The sequence below is a fragment of the Siphateles boraxobius genome, unplaced genomic scaffold (assembly GCF_051911475.1).
Source record: "Siphateles boraxobius isolate OS27281-9 unplaced genomic scaffold, OSU_SipBor_1 13, whole genome shotgun sequence".
Lineage (NCBI taxonomy): Eukaryota > Metazoa > Chordata > Actinopteri > Cypriniformes > Leuciscidae > Siphateles > Siphateles boraxobius.
The window spans coordinates 20,626,828-20,636,334 of NW_027508733.1; the positions used below are offsets into that span (position 1 = coordinate 20,626,828).

The following is a 9,507-nucleotide window of genomic DNA, read 5'->3' on the forward strand; positions in this document are numbered from 1 at the left end:
CTGTAGACATACTAAGTCTCATCTATTTAGTGGTCAAGGCACTGACTTTCAGACCACATTTTTATGGAAGTCACGTGCTGATAAGTGACAGTCTGTGGCTGCAGCTGCCAGGCCCCTCTGCTTGTCTTGTTTGGTGGCCACGGCATTGTTTATCTCCATTCATCTGGGCACAGGTGTCACTTATCAGTCATTTAAACTGTATAATAGCTCAATATTCAATTGAATTAAGCCTAATTCTGCCCTCATTATGCCCCTTTTTGCACACAGACTTCTGCAAAACAAAATTGACATTTTACTACCTTTTCAATTGAATCACACAGGGTGCTAAATTAAGTTTTCTGAGCATCAGCGGATACAAGAAGCATCATTTTGATTATGTATCAAATTACCTGTGTTGTATTGATAGAAATTGCCAGTGCCAAAAGTCTTCACTCTAACAATTAATTATTTCATATTTAACATTAAGATTTTATTTTTGAATGTATTTATTTATTTAACATTTATGCATTAAGCAGATGCTTTTAGCAACTCACACTGCTTTTATAGCAATAAAAGCATTTCTGAGAACTTATCCTCATGCTGAATATTAATCTATAATAGTAAGTAAGTTAATCTATAAAAGTAAAAAATATTGTGGGTTACATATAAAAGTGCTTACCTTTTATTATTTTGCAGGTCATTTAAATAGTCCTGCAGATTATTTTTGTACAAATATTACATATAGTAGGCCTATTGCGATTCAAATTAAAGTCAGCTGACAACAGTGTTGCAGACTGCTGTGTATAATCCAAGGAAAAAGGAGCGGGACACAGAATAAATGACTATAAGACTTTTTAATGACCACGAAGAGCAAGAGAAAACAGAAAGACACTGTTAGTCCAACTTAGGAGGGTGGGAGGGGGCTTTGGAGGAGGATGAGGGGCTGGCACCAGGTAGGATGCAGGAGGATATGATGGTGGGAGAAACCAGGGTGGCGATGATGGTGGGAGAAACCAGGGTGGCGATGTTGATGGGAGAAACCAGGATGGCGATGATGGTGGGAGAAACCAGGGTGGCGATGATGGTGGGAGAAACCAGGGTGGCGATGTTGGCGGGAGAAACCAGGGTTGCGATGTTGGTGGGAAAAACCAGGGTGGCGATGTTGGCGGGAGAAACCAGGGTTGCGATGTTGGTGGGAGAAACCAGGGTGGCGGTGTTGGTGGGAGAAACCCGGGTGGCGATGATGGTGGGAGAAACCAGGGTGGTGATGTTGGCGGGAGAAACCAGGGTGGTGATGTTGGCGGGAGAAACCAGGGTGGCGATGTTGCTGGGAGAAACCAGGGTGGCGATGATGGTAGGAGAAACCAGGGTGGCAATGTTGGCGGGAGTAACCAGGGTGGCGATGTTGGTGGGAGAAACCAGGGTGGCGATGATGGTGGGAGAAACCAGGGTGGCGATGATAATGGCGGGAGAAACCAGGGTGGCGATGATGGTGGGAGAAACCAGGGTGGCGATGATGGTGGGAGAAACCAGGGTGGCGATGTTGGCGGGAGAAACCAGGGTGGTGATGTTGGTGGGAGGAGCCAGGGAGGAGACGAAGGCAAGAGGGAGATCCAGAGCGCAGACAGGATGAAGGCCCTGGTGGAGTCGAGGGATGGATTAGCCATGGTGGATACTTGGCAGGCGGATTCAGGGGCATGACCGACTGAGACTGAGCTGATGGATCTCGAGACCCGAGGCGGAGCCAGGTTGCCAGAGAACTAAGGTGGACCCAGACGAGGAGCGGATTGAAGGTGGCGCCCCACGGAGCTGAAGGGGTGAAGGGAAGAAGCACAGCTGAATACCTGGATGTCCGTGATGCAGGCAGAGCGTCATCTGACCAAGGCGGAGCTCAGTGTAAGGACGATGGTCTCAGGTAGAGTCGAGGGAGGGAGGAGCCAAGGTGGTGCCGACTGGTCGACGAGCGGAGGTGGAGTGACTGGCTCATATTTGTGTAGATGAGATTTTTTGTTAGTTTAAGGTTTTGCTGGCAGTTAAATGGGTGATTGGGTGTTGGCTAATTTTTTAGTTCAAACTAGATCAAATGCGTTTTGATCTTTCACGGTAAACAACTATTGATAAATGTTCTGTTATTTTAGCAGGGACAAAATAACCTCTCTACAGAGGGGAAACTCCAAGATCTCAACATTTCTGAAGAAAGCTGCTGCCAGAGAAGTAGGAGAAACAGGTGCATTGAGGAAGTTTATTGAATAACTTATATCCAACATATTGTCAGGATACAGGCACAGAGACAGAGGTAAGTGAATTCAAACGTGAGTTTATTTACAGTGAATCAAGTGCAAAGGTGAGTAAGCAAAGTTCAGGTGAAGATTCGGTGATGATCGCTACGTGTAGGGCAGATTCCAGGTGAACAGATCCTCCTTAAGTTAGTTGAATTCAAGCAGTCAGTTCATTAATACTTGTCTTTTTCTCTTTCAGATGCAACCACGGGCAAGTAGAACTCAGTGGGAATACCGGAAACTCAGATGAATACCAGATCTCGGCAAACATGGAATCAGACAGGACTTCTGGAGACAGCGGGACAAGGACACAGAGGTTAGTATTTCATAGGTGACTACACGTTACTTGGTGGTTTCTGGATGACTCAGAGACTTCGGGAGGCAATGGGTTATGGTCTATTCCTGTTGGAGGCTTGACAAAGACTGAAGTATCTGTGAGTTTTTATTGAGCTGGGTGATGAGGTAATTGATGGTGAACAGGTGTGTGTGGTTAATACTCCAGGGAGAGTGATCTCTGAGTGGTGGATGGAAATGAGTCTGATTGATTCCTGACACATATCCATTTTCCCCCACAATACTTTTTACCTATATCAAATTCACCATACATCTGTTTTGTTCCTTCTTTTTATTATCTCAAATTTACATTTTTATTCATTTAATTTATTTTAAGAAGGCTTTGACATCCAAATGTAAGTGACGCTATATGAGCAAAATTAAACCTAAAGCATAAATTCTGTTATCCTAAGAAATTATTTTCTGTATATTTCTCTTTCTCTTTTATGCATTTCACCTCGCTGCAGCTTCTTGCCTTTTAATAAACCTGGCATTTTTTTATGCTAAATGTTGTTGGCTCTTTGCTGATGCCCTGCACTGTAGTAGAGTTGGAGCTGATCTCCTGGCGGACAACAGCTGTTAAGGCACTATGAACCACGTGACTAAGTTAGTAAGTAAAACCTCAAACATACACTAATGTTCAAAAGTTTGGTGTTGGTACAATTTTTTATGCCTTAGAAAGGAGTCTCTAATGCTCACCAAGACTGCATTTATTTGCTCAAAAATACAATATTAAAATTTTAAATAACTGTTTCGTATGTAAATATATTGTAAAATTGTTACGTAACACAGGAGAAAGATGCAATAGCAAAACACTTTATTAGAGGTAAGTATTAAATGTTTGGTCAGAGTCACAACACCGGGAAAGTCACACAGCTGGAGAGGAACGGTGGATCGGGCGGAATCCAGCACAGATGTAGAGTGACGCAGGGACCTCGGTGAACAACCAGTGCAGTGCTCCCAGTCCAGTGCAGGTGATCCGTGAGTGAGGTGGAATCCGTGGAAGTGTGAGGAACTCGAAGAAGAACGAAGACGAACAGGGAATCCACAGGAGGCCAACAATACTCGGGAACAGGAACACACCGGGAGAACAACGATCTGACAACAAGAGACACCAGTTACTGAACATATAAAGGGTAAAACAGATTGAAGCCAGCTGGCGCTGCTGATCCTCGCTGATCAGTGACCGCTCCCACAATTAACGCACACACACATAATAGCACGCAAGACGAGAGAGAGACAATGAATTCATACACCGTGACAGTACCCCCTCCTCTAAGAACGCCTCCTGGCGTTCCCAGACGGCCTTACCTGTCGATTGTAATCATCGATAAGGTAGTGATCCAGAATGTCTCTTGCAGGAACCCAACTTCTCTCCTCCGGACCGTAACCTTCCCAGTCCACCAGGTACTGAAATCTGCGTCCCCTCCGTCTCGAGTCCAGAATACAGTTAACCGAATAAGTTGGTTCCCCATCTACGAGACGCGGCGGGGGAGGAACCGGGACTGGCGGATTAATGCGTGCATGACACACAGGTTTAATCTTAGACACATGGAAGGCGGGATGAATTCTCCTGTACGCAGGAGGAAGTTTGAGTCGGACTGCCACCGGACTAATGATCTTGGTGACAGGAAATGGGGCCGATAAATTTGGGAGCAAGTTTATTAGATACGGATCGGAGAGGAATATTCTTAGTAGAAAGCCACACTTTTTGACCCACGAAGTATACGGAAGGCTTCGACCGGTGGCGATCGGCCTTAGCCTTAGTGCGCGCCCCCACTTGGAAAAGAGTCTCACGGGCTCTCATCCAAGTGTGGCGGCACCTCTGGAAGAAGGCGTGGGCGGAGGGGACCGCGACCTCGGATTCCGTACTGGCAAAAACTGGTGGCTGGTAGCCTAAACTACATTCAAAAGGAGTGAGGCACGTGGATGACACTGGTAACGAATTGTGGGCGTACTCCACCATAGACAACTGTTGACACCAGGAGGAAGGATTCTTGGAAACCAAACATCGCAACACTCTCTCCAAATCTTGGTTGGTTCTCTCAGTTTGACCATTGATTTGGGGTTGGAACCCCGAAGAAAGACTGACAGTCGCTCCCAGTAACTTACAAAATTCTTGCCAAAATTTGGACACAAATTGGGGACCCCTGTCAGAAACCACGTCTATCAGAAGGCCATGTAAGCGAAAGACGTGATCAACGACAGTCACCACTGTCTCCTTGGCAGAGGGTAATTTGGGCAAGGGAATAAAGTGAGCCGCCTTCGAGAACCGGTCCACGACAGTCAAAACGACCGTCTTGCCCTGGGAGGGCGGTAATAAAATCTAGTGCGATGTGGGACCAGGGTCTCGAAGGGACAGACAGCGGTTGGAGTAACCCATCTGGGGGTCGATTGGAGGATTTACCAATGGCACAAACAGAGCAAGCCAAAACAAAACTGCGGATGTCACGAGCCATAAGTGGCCACCAGAATTGTTGCCTGACCAAATAACTGGTGCGATTAACTCCTGGATGACAAGCCACACTGCAACAATGCCCCCACTGAATAACGTTGGACCGACACTCCTCTGGCACAAACAACCGATTCGGTGGGCAATCAGGCGGAGGCGTTACCCTTTCTAAGGCCTTCATGACCCTCGACTCGACCTCCCATCTGAGAGTGGAGACCACTAATGTCTCAGGTAAAATACACTTGGGAGTAGACGGGCGTTCGGATTGGTCAAAAACACGAGGTAAGGAATCGGGTTTGATGTTTTTGGAACCCGGGCGGTACGAGAGAGAAAAGTCAAAACGTCCGAAAAAAAGGAGGTCAAGACAGTCAGAGGCGCGGCTAGTTGGCTGAAGTTGCGAATAAAACGCCGATAGAAATTGTCAAATCCCAGAAACCTCTGCAGGGCCTTACAGGAATCTGGACTAGGCCAATCAATCACAGCCTTAACCTTGTCAGGATCCATTCCCTCAGACGAGACGATGAACCCTAGGAAAGGAACACACTGTGCATGAAAAACGCATTTCTCTGCCTTGACAAAAAGCCCATTCTCTAGTAACCTCTGAAGCACTCGTCTGACGTGCTGAACGTGTTCCTGGAGAGAAGATGAAAAAATCAATATGTCATCCAGGTAAACATATATGAATTGGTCGACCATATCTCTCAGCACGTCATTGACGAGTGCTTGGAAGACCGCTGGGGAGTTGGACAGCCCGAACGGCATAACCAAATATTCAAAGTGCCCCCTAGGGGTATTAAACGCGGTCTTCCATTCATCACCCTTCCTAATGCGGACCAAATGATAAGCGTTACGTAAATCCAATTTTGTGAAGATGGATGCTCCCTGCAATCGCTCGAAGGCTGAAGACATCAACGACAAAGGATAAGTATTCTTTACCGTGATGTTGTTCAGCCCTCGGTAATCAATACACGGTCGCAGAGACCCATCCTTCTTCCCCACAAAAAAGAACCCCGCCTCCGCTGGAGATGAAGAAGGGCGAATGAATCTGGATGCTAGAGAATCAGAAATATATTTCTCCATAGCTTCCCTCTCTGGAACAGAAAGTGAATATAATTTGCCCTTAGGCGGAGACTTACCAGGCTCTACGTCTATAGCACAGTCATAGGGACGATGAGGAGGAAGAGAAGCAGCTCGAGACTTACTGAACACTTCTCTCAGGTCCTGGTACTCCTCGGGCACGTTAGACAAATTCACTGCCTCCTCCTGGAACACAGAAACAGGTACAGACGAACACGCAGATACGAGACAAGACTCATTGACACTTATTACTCCATGAAGACACTGAATTGTGGCCCCAATCAACTCTGGGATTGTGCAAAGTGGGCCACGGATGACCAAGTACAACTGGTGCGAGTGGTGAGTCCATGAGGAGAAATTTTATAGTCTCAATGTGATTGCCGGATGTGATGAGAGTGATGGATTCATTAGTGTGAGAAATGTCCGGGAGGAGTTGGCCGTTGAGGGCATTAACGGAGATCTGGTGCTCGAGTGGAAAAATGGGAATAGAAAGTTTCTTAGCCAGTCCAAAATCCATAAAATTACCTTCCGTCCCAGAATCCAGTAATGCCTTGGTGTCGTGTGTCCAGGTTGCCCACCTTAGTCTTACCGGGAGGAGGGTAGATGATGATGGTGATGAGGTCTTCTCGGCGGAGATCCCACCCGATAGTAGCCTCAAAGTTTCTACCGGGCTTGATCTTTTACTGGGCAGGCATGAATGAAATGGCCCGCCTTCCCACAGTATAGGCATAGTCCCTGGGATCTCCGCCTCTCGCGCTCCTCCCGGGAAAGCCAAGCTCTACCCACCTGCATGGGCTCGGGATCGGGGATGTGGCTGACCATATCCCTGCTGCCGACCCGGGAATCCTCCTTGCTGAGATACTGATGACTCTGCTGAAACCGACCCATCCTGCTCAGCCGAGCATCAACTCTTAGTGCTAACTCAATGAGTCCATTCAGATTCTGAGGCAGATCCAACATATAAATTTCCCTCTGGACACGGTCAGCCAACCCATGCAGGAAACGGTCCCACTGCGCCTCCTCGTTCCAACGGCACTCTGCGGCCAGGGTAGTTTGGCCGCCTCCCTACCCGCCACCGCACGATCGAAGACCCTTCTCATCTCTTCGGAGAGTGCCAGGAACGAGGTGCAGATTGGGTCTTGATTCTCCCACACCGCCGTTCCCCAGAGAGCAGCCTTGCCAGACAGTAACGTCAGAACAAATGACACTTTACTTCGTTACTGGGAAAACGTCAGTGGCTGCAATGAGAAATGCATAGAGCATCGGGTCAGGAAAGCTCTGCAGAATTCGGGTTCACCTGAATATCCTTCGGGGATGGGTAGGCGTGGCTCCCGCTGCTGGTGCGGCTCTGGTGGTACGGGTTGAACTGGCGGTGTGGGTGGCGCAGTGGTAGTTCTCAGCTGTTGAAGTTGTCGGGTGAGCTCGGACACCTGCGTCACAAGCGCCTGGACCGCCCGACCTGTGTTGCTGATGCTCTCATCCTGCTGGTCCAAACGCGCAATGCTCCGATTGGCAAACTCGTCCCAGTCTCTTGCGCCTGCTGCATCCATGATCGGTCAGATCGTTCTGTTACGTAACACAGGAGAAAGATGCAATAGCAAAACGCTTTATTAGAGGTAAGTATTAAATGTTTGGTCCAAGTCACAACACCGGGAAAGTCAAACAGCTGGAGAGGAACGGTGGATCGGGCGGAATCTAGCGCAGATGTAGAGTGACGCAGGGACCTCGGTGAACAACCAGTGCAGTGCTCCCAGTCCAGTGCAGGTGATCCGTGAGTGAGGTGGAATCCTTGGAAGTGTGAGGAACTCGAAGAAGAACGAAGACGAACAGGGAATCCACAGGAGGCCAACAATACTCGGGAACAGGAACACACCCTGGGAGAACAACGATCTGACAACAAGAGACACCAGTTACTGAACATATAAAGGGTAAAACAGATTGAAGCCAGCTGGCGCTGCTGATCATCGCTGATCAGTGACCGCGCCCACAATTAACGCACACACAGACAACAGCACGCAAGACGAGAGAGAGACAATGAATTCATACACCGTGACAAAAATACAATTTATTCCTTGTTATCAAAGCTGAATTTTCAGCATCATTGCTCCAGTCTTCAGTGTAACACGATCCTTCAGAAATCATTCTAATATGATGCTCAAGAACCTTTTCTGATTATTATCAATGTTGAAAACAGTTGTGCTGCTTCATGTTTTTGTGTACACTACAATTCAAAACATTAGGGGTCAGTAAGATTTTTTTGGAAGACATTAATAGCAAGAATGCATTAAATTGATCAAAAGTGACAGTAAAGACTTTTATAATGTTATAAGATTTTCAAACTTTTCTTTGAACTTTGTATTGTGGGGGAATTTGTATAAAGGCATGGTTTACACAAAAATCTGAAGCAGCACAACTCTTTTCAACACTGATAATAATCATAAATGTTTTTTGAGCATCAAATCATCAAATTAGAATAGTTTCTAAAGGATCGTGTGACACTGAAGACTGAAGTAATGATGTTGCAAATTTAGCTTTGATGACAGGAATAAATTACATTTTAACATATTCACATAAAGTTCTTTTAAATTGTTATAAAATTTCACAATATTACAGTTTTTACTTGATTTTCGATCAAATAAATGCAACATTAATAAAGTACTCTGTTTTAGCTGCCTAAGAAGGACGATGAGATGACGGTGCAGCTCGGGATAAGGAGGAGGAGGAACACGTAAGTTAGACAATTTTCTTATACCTTTCTAACAAAAAGCTATAAACCCGACTACAATAGTATGGTACAATTTATTTTTCAGCTTCCAGTGAATATATAGAGAGAGACCCTCTGCCTATCATTGCCTCAGAAGACCCTGCCCTCCACCGAAGAGAGACTCTTCCTCTTCTCTCACAGCTCTTCATCATCTCCCTCTGCCTCCTCAACAGTGTCTGAAAGTGTTTCCCACAGCTGGGACACAGTCAGGAATGAGACATCTCAGATTCTCTATGAGAAAGTCATCATGCTCATTTTCTTGAACAAAAAACTCTTGATGTATATTTGGGTGGGCGAAATAATACAGGAGAGATGCTAAAAATCTATATTGTCGATATAGATATCTTTACTCTTAATGAATGATATTTTTTGATATTTTCATTGTTCAGGTTTTGCAACTGGTAGTGAATCAATGAAGCACATCACCACCAGACATTTGTAGCAGGAGCCTCACAGGACACGCAGGAAACAATTTAAGCTATTTCTGCAAATAAAATGAATAATACAGAAATTGCTGAATCTTTTTATTTCTTTTTTATGTCTTTATTGTTTTTGCGCCAAATTAGAGAGAAGTTTCAATAAGAGTTGATAAGTTTCAGTGATAAAATCATTATTTAACTACA

General features: G+C 45.9%; 1 long non-coding RNA gene across 1 annotated transcript; it reads left to right on the forward strand.

Moving 5' to 3' along the window:
• Window positions 1-2,056: 2,056 nt before the first annotated feature.
• Window positions 2,057-8,848, forward strand: LOC143736053 (uncharacterized). Its single transcript, XR_013203355.1, has 3 exons — window positions 2,057-2,206; window positions 3,140-3,201; window positions 8,790-8,848. It is a non-coding gene; the product is annotated as an uncharacterized LOC143736053 (long non-coding RNA).
• Window positions 8,849-9,507: the final 659 nt, after the last annotated feature.